The sequence below is a fragment of the Polypterus senegalus genome, chromosome 7 (genome assembly GCF_016835505.1).
Source record: "Polypterus senegalus isolate Bchr_013 chromosome 7, ASM1683550v1, whole genome shotgun sequence".
Classification (NCBI taxonomy): domain Eukaryota; kingdom Metazoa; phylum Chordata; class Cladistia; order Polypteriformes; family Polypteridae; genus Polypterus; species Polypterus senegalus.
The window spans coordinates 115,582,586-115,596,568 of NC_053160.1; the positions used below are offsets into that span (position 1 = coordinate 115,582,586).

General features: G+C 36.1%; 1 protein-coding gene across 4 annotated transcripts in view; it reads left to right on the top strand.

Annotated features, from left to right (window-relative positions):
- mllt3 (MLLT3 super elongation complex subunit) overlaps positions 1-13,983 on the top strand; it is a 353,405-nt gene that overhangs the window by 238,188 nt on the left and 101,234 nt on the right. The window lies entirely within an intron of this gene.

A 13,983-nucleotide genomic window follows, 5' to 3' on the forward strand; every position in this document is an offset into this window, starting at 1 on the left:
GAACAGTTTAGAGTGTAGCGGATACCAGTCTAAAGAATGTATATATGATCTTTTGACAGAATAGTAGCACATAGAATAGTGATGCTGTTTTATAGCTCCTGTAACATATGTTTTAATTACCAGCCTAGTAAAGTGTGTGAATTTGGGGAATTTACCTGTGTATTTATAGGATTTTTACGTATAAAAAGAAATGTGTGTTGTTTCCATTGATAGCCCAAAAAATGTATCTGTAAGAGTGAGTTTTTCTGGAAGGGTTTTAGAAAATGCATGTGATTGTGCGTCCCCTGTTTTATAAACTTTTGACATGTATCTGTGTTAATATAAACTTAATATCTTAAGTTTTTTTAAAACTTGCACATATATTAAATGGTTATATACAAGTAATTTTTTTATAAGAATATGTATAAAAGCTGCACAATTCCTGAATAATTTACTTTTCATACTATCATTGTTTACTCTATTATAATACTGTTGTGATTTTTTTTTCCCTGCTTTTATAAAGTGTTTTACACCAAATATATTTTGATATGCTCTGTGTTTGAATACTCAAGTTTAAGGTACAGTATGATCTTCCCAATGAAATGTAGTCAACGCAGAATATTAACTGTATTGCATATTGCAGCTCATATTCTGCCATGTTTAGTTCTTATGTGCAAAATATTGCTAGATAAAAGAAAGATAATGTTTTCTGTCGTCATTGGCTTTACCCTTTTAGAATTTTTCTTTCTTTCATTTTTTAACCTCCTAGTACTTTAAACCTCCTTTTTAATTATTTTCGTCTTTTTGGTATTTAGTAGTAAATATTTATCTTGTAACATTAGTGCACTATTGTGACTCCTTCGAGGATCCTAGACTGAGAGACCCTGATATTTGGTTCATACACATTTCTTTGTGAAAACAGTTTTTAATGACCATTCACCTACTGCACGGAAGGGCTGTAAACATCAAACACAGGCTAGGCATGCCCTGAAAAGATTCCTTTGTAATTGAGGTCTCAGTAGAAATGGAATGAAGTGCTATTAAACATTGTGGGTGTCCAGCAGCCATGTGTTCGGCTGTGTGGCATTCCAACTGAAATGTATATATGTTCCAGACTTCTTTGAGTGTCTTAGTTTGTAACAGTCACTTTTTAAGTGTCTTTCAACTCTTTTGTGCACATCTTTTTTTTTAGGTAAAAGCAACATTTAAAGGCTAATTTAAACTGATTTAAAACTTGTTTCCTATTTTTATAGTGTAAATGTAAAATGTGTTGGGTGATATACAGTATAAGTAGTGTGTGCATTAAGGGCTCAAAACTAGATAAATTCATAATAACTTAGATAAAAGAAGAAAGAAAACACCTTGGTGCTATAGTTGTTACCCAAGCATTATATTCAACAGCAGGCATTATAAAGAAAAAAAGGAAATCAACCCGTTAGGTTTCTTAATGGAATTTAATTTTAAATAATTATTTATTCCATTCAGGTTTTTTATATATAAGACACCATTTCCCTTTGAAAAACTTACTGTGCTCTATATATTTAGAAATGCAGTATAATTCATTTTAAGGAACTTTTCTCCTGGTTGACATCTAGGCTTGTTATAATATTTACCTGGAGTGTGGCAGAACCCCAAGACATTATTTTATCTGTATCTCTGAGTTTTAATTTGCTTTTTCAAGATGAATTAATATACCATCATTAATACTAATTTATGTAACAAAGTTATCATTGTCAGCTTTACTGTTAAATATGTTTGTCATGTTTAAAAGACTGCGGTGGGTTGGCACCGTGCCCTGGATTGGTTCCTGCCTTGTGCCCTGTGTTAGCTGGGATTGGCTCCAGCAGACCCCCGTGACCCTGTATTCGGATTCAGCGGGTTAGAAAATGGATGGATGGATGGATGGATGTTTAAAAGATTAAACAAAATTTGCATTTGGCAGTGCAAGTCTGGCATATTTTACTTGGTCATTTTATTTCATATTAATTTGAGGCTAAACAAAACCATAAGATTTGGACTTAATCACAGGACAAGGATGCAACCAGACAGGTTGATCACTTCCAAATAGCATATTTACATTGTTTTATAAACTCTTACATTTATAAGAAGCATAAAATCATTGTGAGTCTCATTTTACCACAGTTGGTATAGTCACAAGAATGATCATATCTAAAATGTACTGGCTGTGAGAGAGATTAATATCAAAAAGGCCTCTAATCAGTATCTTTATGTATAACCAAGAGATATAAAAAGAGTAGGGTATTGCAGTCTGTGGTAAATATTATAAAGAACCTTTTTATCTAAATTTGTAAATTGCCCATTCAGTGCTGACTCCTGTTTTGTACTAAATGGCCCCACTCAAATCTCTGTTGAGCTAAGCAGTATCAAAATATATATGAAAAATATAAATAATTCCCTTTGTTACCAGTTTTGCCTATGACATATTTGCTACAACACTATAAATAGTTAACAATAATTTTACTTATAGTTTTAGTTTTAAGCAATATGTTAAGTCTGAAATTAACAGAGGAACAATGTATATTCATCATGAAACAACCTCTGTACAGTATTAGTATTACCTACTGTTCAAGTAGTTATTATGTGTTCATATTTACAAAATAAAGCACAAGTTGCAAACGGGATGGTATGGGGTGCCAGGTTACCGTTAATTGAAGTGAGTGTAGGTGTGTTCTCTGTAAACATTACGGCTGGTAAAGGCTCTGTTTATATCCCTAAGTTTTGTTCCTAATGGCAAAAGAACAAGTAAAAAGACAAGTAAAAATGGATCGGGAGATGACAGGCATGGAGTACATTAAAGGGGGGGTAAAAAAAAATTATATAATAAAATAATTAAGCCCATGCCATTGCCAAAAAAAGGTTGCTAAAATTGATAATAATACATTTTATTTACTCGTAGGCGCCTTTCTAAAGACTCAAGGACACTGGACAATACATAAAACACACATTATTAACAAAACTAAAAATACAAACTTTAAAATCAGACAGAGCAATTCTAGTCAAAGAGAAACAGCAGTCTTAAACAAATGAGTTTTAAGTTTAGATTTGACAAGTGAGAATGAATCAATGCTTCTAAGCTTGGATAGTAATGAGTTCCAGAGCTGGGAGGAGAGCAATTGAATGCTGTGCTCCCCATGGTGGTAAGATGGGCGAAGGGGACAGTCAAGTGGATGGAGAAAGAGCATCTAAGGGTGCAGGAGGGAATGGCAACATGGAGGAGGTCATACAGATATGGAGGGGCATAGTTGTGGATATCCTTAAAAGTTAACAGAAGAATTTTGAATTCAATACGTAACTTAACTGGAAGCTAGTGAAGCTGCTGCAAGATGGGAATGATTTGGTAAATAGAGGGGTTTTCTAGTAATGATGCGGGTAGCTGAATTCTGGACCATTTGAAGCTTATAAAAAGATTTGTGAGAAAGACCAAAGAAAAGGGAATAGCAATAATTCAGACGAGACGTGACAAGGCTATGAACAAGGATAGCAGTGGTGTGGGGAGTGAGGGAGAGGTGAATATGGTTAATGTTACGTAGGTGGAAATAAGCAGACTGGGAGATGTTATTGATGTGGGACTGAAAAAATAAAGTACTGTCAAGGGTGACACCCCGAATTATTAATAACAAATGAAAAAATATCAGTTTTAGATAATGTTGATTTTGTACCAATGAGGAGAACCCCAGTTTTGTCACTATTTAATTTAAGAAAATTTGAAGAAAACCAGGATTTAATTTTCTGCTATGCAATGAATAAGTGAGGAAAGTGGAATGGAGAAAGTAGATTTGCTAGTGAGGTAGAGCTTGGTGTTATCAGCGTAACAGTAAATGATTAAAAGGTGGGGTCCTGGGACAGAGCCCTGGGGCACACCTGAAGTTAAAGCGTTGGGTTGGGATGTAAAAGTTTTAAGCTGAATGAACTGAGTGCAGCCTAAGAGGTAGGATCTGAACCAATCAAGTGGAGTGTGGGTAATGCCAATCAAGGATAATCTATTAAGAAGAATTTCTTGCCAAAGCAAGAAAAGATAAGTAAAGTCAAAAATACATAGAAAAGGTCTAAACCTAAAATAAATAAAAAATCAAAACTGTGAGTAAACACTGAAATGTGTGCGCTTTTTAATCCATGACGGAAATCACATTCTATTTTATGTATTGTTATGCAATGTTGATAGTACTATGTTATTTTTTGCCTGCTAATAGCCATTTTATTGTAATGCATATATTTTGAAGCTTAAAGATGTAAACATTTGGTAAATTTAGATCCTATTTTTTTGACACTATTTAAGGGTATGGACTGTAACTCTTGTATTTGTTTACTTTACCTTTCGTCTATATTAATGTTTCTGCACATAGGGTTTCAGATCATTAATGGAGCCCCATGTTCTTTTGTCCCTAATGCAAAAATCTTAATTGGTAAGCCAATTAAGTACGATCAGCATTAAGGTTACTTTTGGCTAATGCTGAAAAAGGTAACAGGTTGTAAGGAGCATTCTTAGGAAAACCTATTATGGTTTACTTGTGCCCTGAACTCCATCATTGAATTATTCCCTCTCTAAAATGTTAATTTTTTCAGAGAATGCTGTCTGAATTTGTTTGAATGAGATCACTTGCAGTAACTGTGGTGTATATAAATATGATTACGTGATGGTTTTATCATACTGTCTGTGATCCAATTCCTCCCTGAAAAAATCAGATTGATCCATTTTTAAAGTTGTTTTGGTGGTTGATGTAATGAACAGAATATTTACAGACAATGAATTGTGATACAGGGTTATAGTCCATTAAAAACCACAGAAAAAGCAAAAAAGGTAGGCACTGGCAGTGATTAAGCATGTTAGGAACAGATACCATACAGGAAGGTCAAAAGGGACAACAGGTTCATTATTTTATGTTTATTTTAGTACTTTTCCCCGTGCATTAATGCTTTCCCATAGTTTGTTTTGCACAATTGACTGTTCATTTTTATTTTTCTGCTCCCTTCTTATCATACTTAATATAAATTAATTGTGTTCTAACCAGTTCACTATCACTCCATGTGGTAATTCAGTATTTTACTGAATATTTCATTTAGTATTCATATATTTAAAATGTAAAATTTAAATTAATTTAAAATATTTAAAATTTTTAAATGCAAATGAAGAAACAATCAGTTTGAATTAGATTTAAGTGATTTTTATTAACATGTTGGGGAAATATAGCTGAAACTGTATTTATTTTGAGACACCTTGGCTTTAATTTGAGATTTTCTGTGTGTTGCTGGTATTGTATATCCCTTCAGATGCTAATTTTTCCTCTTTTCAGAAAAAATGCAAAATGAAACGTACTGAGCCAAAGGCAAAAATAGTAAATATTCTAACCTTGATTTTTATCTGGGTATCCATAATAAAATATCCAAACAGTTTTGCACCATTAACCTAAATCCTTCATGTTTCTTTTCTACCATTTTATGTAAATAAAAGTGGATGCTTTTGTTTATTTAATTTGATGTTTGCTATCAAATTTTAACAGTTTATTCTCTAGCATGACCCTTTCACCTTCCCATATTGGCTCCAGAATTCCAAACTTCACAGTATAACTTGTGTTATTTTTGTGACATTTAAATTATGTCTTTATTTACTGCGTTTATTAAGATACTATTTTTTTTATTATTTTTTGAGAACATTCAGTCGCTTGCCGTATCCATTATGTGAACATCTGAATTGAAGCAGAAATTATTTATGTATTTGAGCTATCACCATTACAATATTGACAAGATAAATAAAATAACTTTTTTGAAATCAAGTTACCTTCTTGCGTATCCCTTATCTGGGATTGCTGCAGGGGGAGGTGAATCTTTCTTTTTGTTGACTTTTATTTCTGGCCATATCCTTATTACAACCAGTCTTCTACATATCCTTCACTACAACATCTTTCCATGAAGTTGTTTTTCATCCTCTACTTCTTGCTCCTGGAAACTCCATCTCTAATATTTTACACAGTTTTTCCTCTTTTTCTCCACGTGTCAAGCAGTACACCTCAATCTTCCACCATAACTGTTTTATCTTCAAGCTTCCCCTAATATTCTTGCTTTCAGTTCAACCTATTTTCTTTTTACCCCACATATCCTTCACAGCATTTTTACCTGTTGTACTTCAGTTCTTTCAGTCTCATTTATAATTGTTCCCCAAGTTTCTGCACTATTGTATTTTCTTCTTTTTGCCTTTTCAGCTATTCCTTTGTTGGGTAAAGCCTTAAATTAGCAAAGAGTTTGGAAATGAATCTCTGAATTCAGACCACCTTTTGCATCACGGGTTAATCTTTTTTTCAGGCAAAGGCAATACTAAAGGTAAAAAAAAAAATTTAATTGTTTAAGTTACGCATTAATCAGAGAATAGATAGAACATAAAAATAACTCAGGGTGTTTTACACAAGCATTTTTGTAACAACACACTTTTCAAATTAGGTTTTTCAGAATATAACTTTGTTACATTTGCGAGATTTCTGTCTTTTTTTGTGTGTGCCTCTGAGCCCTTTCTTATTTACAATGGTGATGGAGAGGTTGACAGACGAGATTAGACAGGAGTCCCCGTGGACTATGATGTTTGCTGATGACATTGTGATCTGTAGCGATAGTAGGGAGCAGGTTGAGGAGACCCTGGAGAGGTGGAGATATGCTCTAGAGAGGAGAGGAGTGAAGGTCATTAGAAACAAGACAGAATACATGTTTGTAAATGAGAGGGAGGTCAGTGGATTGGTACGGATTAAGGGAGTAGTGTTGGCGAAGGTGGTTGAGTTTAAATACTTGGGATCAACAGTACAGAGTAATGGGAATTGTGGAAGAGAGGTAAAAAAGAGAGGGCAGGCAGGGTGGAATGGGTGGAGAAGAGTGGCAGGAGTAATTTGTGACAGACAGGTATCGGCAAGAGTGAAAGGCAAGGTCTACAGGACGGTAGTGAGACAATCTATGTTATATGGGTTGGAGACAGTGGCACTGACTAGAAAGCAGGAGACAGAGCTGGAGGTAGCAGTGTTAAAGATGCTAAGATTTGCACTGGGTGTGACGAGGATGGATAGGATTAGAACTGAGTACATTAGAGGGTCAGCTCAAGTTGGACAGTTGGGAGATTGCGTTGGTTTGGACATGTGCAGAGGAGAGATGCCGAGTATATTGGGAGGAGGATGCTAAGGATAGAGTTGCCAGGGAAGAAGAAAATAGGAAGGCCAAAGCGAAGGTTTATGGATGTGATTAGAAAGGACATTCAGGTGATGGGTGTAACAGAACAAGATGCAGAGGACAGAAAGATATGGAAGAAGATGATCCGCTGTGGCATCCCCTAACGGGAGCAGCCAAATGAAGAAGGTCATTAGTTGTTAAATAACACTAATTATACTGGACAATTTAAATTATTCAAAACTAAAATGTGACATAATACTTTAATTTTCAAAATTTCTACCTTTTTACTTTTAGCCAGCTTTAAGACTACCTTTGAGAAATTCAGATTTTACAATTGAAAATGAACCATTAATTTCCAAACTCTCATACAATCTTTTATGTAATTCTAAGCATTTCTCACATAACTGATCATATTTTGTTATTGCTTGTTCTTATGTACTAACAATATAGAAATTGGACTGATCCACACTTCAGTAATTGTTATGATTGATTCCCATTCTCTCTAGTACCATTCAAATATATGTTGTGTGTGTCTTCACTGCATTCATCACATTTTAGTTGTTATACTAATCAATGTAAATTTCACTTTGAAAACCCAATATATGAAATGTATTTTTTGATCTGTTTTCAGCAATGAAGTGTCTGATCAGATTGAAGAGGCTGGTGAATTATCACAGCCCAAGAGTATTGAGTTTATTTTGAACTATTGGCCAGATTTTACTCAACACAGTTACTATAGAAAAACAACTCTGTTATATTTGTACCTTTTGTGAAAGTGTTTCTTTGATATTTGGAATTCATGCTTCATACATTATATACTTCATGTCTACATTTTGTCAATAATTACTAAAACATGAAAAAAGTTTCTGTTTTAACGATGTGTTTACATAAATCGTTGTGGACATGGAACACACATGAAATGCAAGTGTTCCAAATAATGATATAGTATTTATAAAATGTGTCATTTTGCTTGACTTCTCACTCTATACAACTCTAACCAACTGACACACAGGTAAACAGACTTGAGATGAAAAAACTGTGCAAGGTGGGGGGGATGTGATAGCAGGCTGTTTGCTGTTTATCCACACATGTACAGGACAAAAGACACTGACGGAGAGGTGAGAAGCGATTTAAGGTGGGACAGATCTACAAGTTTTTTCGTAGGCTCTGGTAATTCTGTTGTTAAAGTGCAAAGTGTCGTCAGCACACTTTTTTTTTTTTTTTTATTCTAGTGGCTGTAATTCATTTTGTGTATTTCATCATGTTATTTGATCTCCTATGGTATTTTTAAATGCACAGTGTATAATGTAAAAGGTATGATCTCATTTTCAGAGTTGCACTGAGCCTCCATGTGGGTTAACTACCTGCAGGGATAGCGTGGGGTCAGGTGCGATTAACATTTGGGTGACAGCCATAGGTGACACAGATCCAAATTACTAAAAATTGGCAATGGAAACTGTTTTGTTGGCCATTTAACTACATTTTGGCTTAAAGTTAAATGAAGCTTACAGATGCAGGGACTTTATATTTGTATATTGGACATTTTGGAGGCGGTGGAGGAGCAGTGGAACAGGTTTAAAAATGTTTTACATGTAATGCAGGACAGATACATACTTAAATTTGGAATTAATAGGAAACTAAAAAAAAAACTTCATGGTGGATTAATAAAGATTTAAAAAAGAAGTTGCAAAGGAAAAAACTGCTTTATAAGACCAATGACTGCAAAGTGAATCGTAGAGCATATGAGAACATGAGGGCAACCATTAAGAAGGATATCAGGGAGGCTAAAAGACAGCTGGAGAGGAATATAGCAGATAAGGTGAATGAGGACCCTAAGAGATTCTTTCAGTATTTTAGTAGTTTAAGAACAGTCAAGGAGGAGGTCAAGTGCATCAGGAATAGTAAAGGGGACTTAAAAGATACAGACAGTGAAATAGCGGATGCCCTAAACTTACATTTTTCTGAGGTGTTTACAAGTGAGCAAGTGGATAACCTCCCAGGGGTAAACACTACTACTAAGGAGGTACTGAGGGATTTGGAAATTGTAGAGGGAGAAGTGCTGCTCAGATTAAATAAGGTGAAATCAAACAAATCACCAGGACCAGATAATATTTATCCAATTGCTCTTAAGGAGGCTAGTGAGTACATATATAAACCCTTGACACATATTTTTATAAAGTCACTGCGCACTGGAGAGATTCCGAAGGACTGGAAAATGGCAAATATCATCCCATGATATAAAAAGGGTGACAGGGCAGATCCAAGCAAATATAGGCCAGTAAGCTTAAAATGCATCACAGGAAAATTAATGGAAAGAATTATTAAGGATAAGATTGAGCAACACATGGCAAGGACAGGAGTTATGCTGAACATTCAGCATGGGTTCAGAAGAGGGAGGTCGTGTTTTACTAACATGCTGGAATTCAATCAGGAGGCAACAAAAGGATACAATCAGAGTGGAGCAAATGATATTATTTATCTGGACTTTCAGAAAGCATTTGATAAGGTGCCAAATAAGAGGTTGGGCATCAAATTAAAAGAAGTGGGAGTTCAGGGTCATGTTTTTAGATGGGTGCAGAATTGGCTCAGACACAGGAAGCAGATTGTGATGATGCAAGGGACCTCATCAGAACTGGCCGATGTTAAGAGTGGTGTTCCACAGGGGTCAGTGCTAGGGCCGCTGGTATTTTTAATATACACTCACGTAAAGAATTATTAGGAACACCTGTTCAATTTCTCATTAATGCAATTATCTAATCAATCAATCACATGGCAGTTGCTTCAATGCATTTAGGAGTGTGGTCCTGGTCAAGACAATCTCCTGAACTCCAAACTGAATGTCAGAATGGGAAAGAAAGGTGATTTAAGCAATTTTGAGCGTGGCATGGTTGTTGGTGCCAGACGGGCCAGTGTGAGTATTTCACAAACTGCTCAGTTACTGGGATTTTCACGCACAACCATTTCTAGCGTTTACAAAGAATGGTGTGAAAAGGGAAAAACATCCAGTATGCGGCAGTCCTGTTGGCGAAAATGCCTTGTTGATGCTAGAGGTCAGAGGAGAATGGGCCGACTGATTCAAGCTGGTAGAAGAGCAACTTTGACTGAAATAACCGAGGTATGCAGCAAAGCATTTGTGAAGCCACAACACACATAACCTTGAGGCGGATGAGCTACAACAGCAGAAGACCCCACCGGGTACCACTCATCTCCACTACAAATAGGAAAAAAAAGCTACAATTTGCACAAGCTAACCAGAATTGGACAGTTGAAGACTGGAAAAATGTTGCCTGGTCTGATGAGTCTCGATTTCTGTTGAGACTTTCAAATGGTAGAGTCAGAATTTGGCGTAAACAGAATGAGAACATGGATCCATCATGCCTTGTTACCACTGTGCAGGCTGGTGGTGGTGGTGTAATGGTGTGGGGGATGTTTTCTTGGCACACTTTAGGCCCCTTAGTGCCAATTGGCCATCATTTAAATGCCACGGGCTACCTGAGCATTGTTTCTGACCATGTCCATCCCTTCATGACCACCATGTACCCATCCTCTGATGGCTACTTCCAGCAGGATAATGCACCATGTCACAAAGCTCGAATCATTTGAAATTGGTTTCTTGAACATGACAATGAGTTCACTGTACTAAAATGGCCCCCACAGTCACCAGATCTCAACCCAATAGAGCATCTTTGGGATGTGGTGGAACGGTAGCTTCGTGCCCTGGATGTGCATCCCACAAATCTCCATCAACTGCAAGATGCTATCCTATCAATATGGGCCAACATTTCTAAAGAATGCTTTCAGCATCTTGTTGAATCAATGCCACGTAGAATTAAGGCAGTTCTGAAGGGGAAAGGGGGTCAAACACCGTATTAGTATGGTGTTCCTAATAATCCTTTAGGTGAGTGTATGTAAATGATTTAGATAGGAATATAAGTAACAAGCTGGTTAAGTTTGCAGATGATACCAAGATATGTGGATTAGCAGATAATTTGGCATCCATTATATCATTACAGAAGGGCTTGGACAGCATACAGGCTTGGGCAGATATGTGGCAGATGAAATTTAATGTCAGCAAATGTAAAGTATTACACATAGGAAGTAAAAATGTTAGGTTTGAATACACAATGGGCGGTCGGAAAATCGAGAGTACACCTTATGAGAAGGATTTAGAAGTCATAGTGGACTCTAAGCTATCGACTTCCCGACAGTGTTCAGAAGCCATTAAGAAGGCTAACAGAATGTTAGGATATATAGCACGATGTGTGGAGTACAAGTCCAAGGAGGTAATGCTCAACCATTATAATGCACTGGTGAGGCCTCATCTTGAGTATTGTGTGCAGTTTTGGTCTCCAGGCTACAAAAAGGACATAGCAGCACAAGAAAAGGTCCAGAGAAGAGCGACTAGGTTGATTCATGGGCTACAGGGGTTGAATTATGAGGAAAGATTGAAAGAGCTGAGCATATACAGTTTAAGCAAAAAAAGATTAAGCGGTGACATAATTGAAGTGTTTAAAATTATGAAAAGAATTAGTACAATGGATTGAGACTGTTATTTTAAAATGAGTTCATCAAGAACACGGGGACACAGTTGGAAAGGGTAAATTTCGCAGGAACATTAGTAAGTTTTTCTTTATACAAAGAATGATAGACACTTGGAATAAGCTACCAATTAGTGTGGTAGACAGGCAGACTATAGGGACTTTCAAAACTCGACTTGATGTTTTCTTGGAAGAAGTAAGTAGATAGGACTGGCAAGCTTTATTGGGCTGAATGGCCTATTCTCGTCTAGAGTGTTATAATGTTCTAATTAACCCTATTCTCCAGTTTGAGGTACTGATACTGCTTCTAATAAGTATGCATAAAAACTGAGATAAATAACTGCCAAACTAAATAATTTTAGCTTCTTTCAGCTTTGCTTCTGTTTTATATTTATTGTTGAATGAATGCTGACATGCTTAAACAGTATTTCCTTCAGCGCTCATTCCCCTTATCTTTGCCATGATTACGGTATATAAACTATTTTAAGCAAAATTGTTGTGATTCATAAGGTTGATTTGATTCTACTTAACATTTGGTTTGATTTTGAAGTACTAGTTATGTATGTTAGTTTGTGTCCTTCTAAAGTGAAATTCTAATGTGTTTCTTGAGTTCATGTTGGCTTCTTACCACAGGATAGTCTCTGGTAGCTTAATGAGAAACTGATGGGTAGATTAAATGACTTATAAATTCACTTTGACTCTATCGAACTATCCAGGTTTGTAATAAACTTCACCTTCATATAGCTAGTCCAGAGCAAGTCTAAATCAGTTCTAAATTATAGTAAAACAGAAAAAAACTGAGTGCTTTCCAAGACTCTGTGTCTTTTACAGGACTGTAAAATTCAGTGGTGGCACTTGAGAAACAGGAAAAAGAACATACTCATTGAGAGTTCAATGTTCTATTTGATTGTAAGTTTCAAATTTAATACTTAACTTGAAATCAGCTGCTTCCAGCCCAAATTTGCAAATTCTCATTTGATACTCAGCCATGGAGATTCAGATTTACATTTAATTGCTTAGCAGGTGCTTTTATACAAAACGACTTATAAAAGTGGTAACATTAGGCTAGCACCTGTTTGTTCAGCAAGTGTAGTAGGTAAGTTGATTGCTGCAAGGAAAAAGATGTACTAGCTAATAATTTACAAACAATAGCGTAACAATCAATAATGCAATTAAACTTAATGTAACATCAACCAAACATATGAAAGATCACAGAGCAAAGTTTTGTTGTTTTTTTTTTTATCCCAATACCCCCCCGACACAATATAGATGGGTTTTCAATTACTTCTTAAATATGTTGAGGGAGTCAGCAGTTCGGATAGAGGTGGGCAGTTCATTCCACCAACTAGGAACTACAAAGGAAGAGAGTCTGGATTGAGAATAACCACACAGAGGTGGTATTACCAGATGCTGTTCCCTGGCAGACCTGATTAAGCAAAAGGGAGCATGGCACTTCACCACTGTCTCCATATACACAAGTACTGACCCATTGACTGCTCTGTAGGTAAGCATCAGTGATTTTAGTTTAAGGTGTGCCGCTACAGGAAGTCAATGCAGCAACCTGAAGAGAGGAGTGACATATACCCTTCTCATCTGGTTAAATACTAGATGAGCCTGCTGCAATCTGGACAATCTGTTGCATCTTGATAGCACATGTGGTTATTCCTGCTAGAAGTGAGTTGCCTGGACCAGAGGTTGTGCTGTATATTTTGTCAGATAAAGTCTGATCTTGTGGATGTTGTACAATGAGAACCTGCATGACTGAGAAACAGTAGAAATGTGGTCAGAAAAAGATAGCTGCTCAACAAGCACTTCCTCAAGGTTGCATACTGATTTGGCAAGTGTTAACATCAATGAGTCAAGCTGTACAGAGATGGGAAGATGAACAGACTGTCTGGCCAGGATCACAAGAAGCTTGGTTTTTCCCAGGTTGAGCTGTAGATGGTGGTCCTTCACCCAGGTTAAGAAATCAGTAAGACATGCATAGACTCTAGCCGATGCCATGTTGTCTTCAGGTGGGAACAACATGTACAGCAGTGTATCATCAGCATAGCACTGATAAGAGAACCCATGGGATTCACTTAAAAGAATATCACTACTTGTTAAGCTGCTACTTATGTACACAAAGTACACCAAAATTATGGTGATGCACATGTAGTTTTAGTCCCTGATCAAAAATAAAAACTTGATAATGCTTCAGATTACAGAAACTAACAAATACAGTTTTTTTAACAGTATGATTTTTCTAGTCTGTTTAGAAAATGAAGTGTGAGATTATATATATATATATATATATATATAT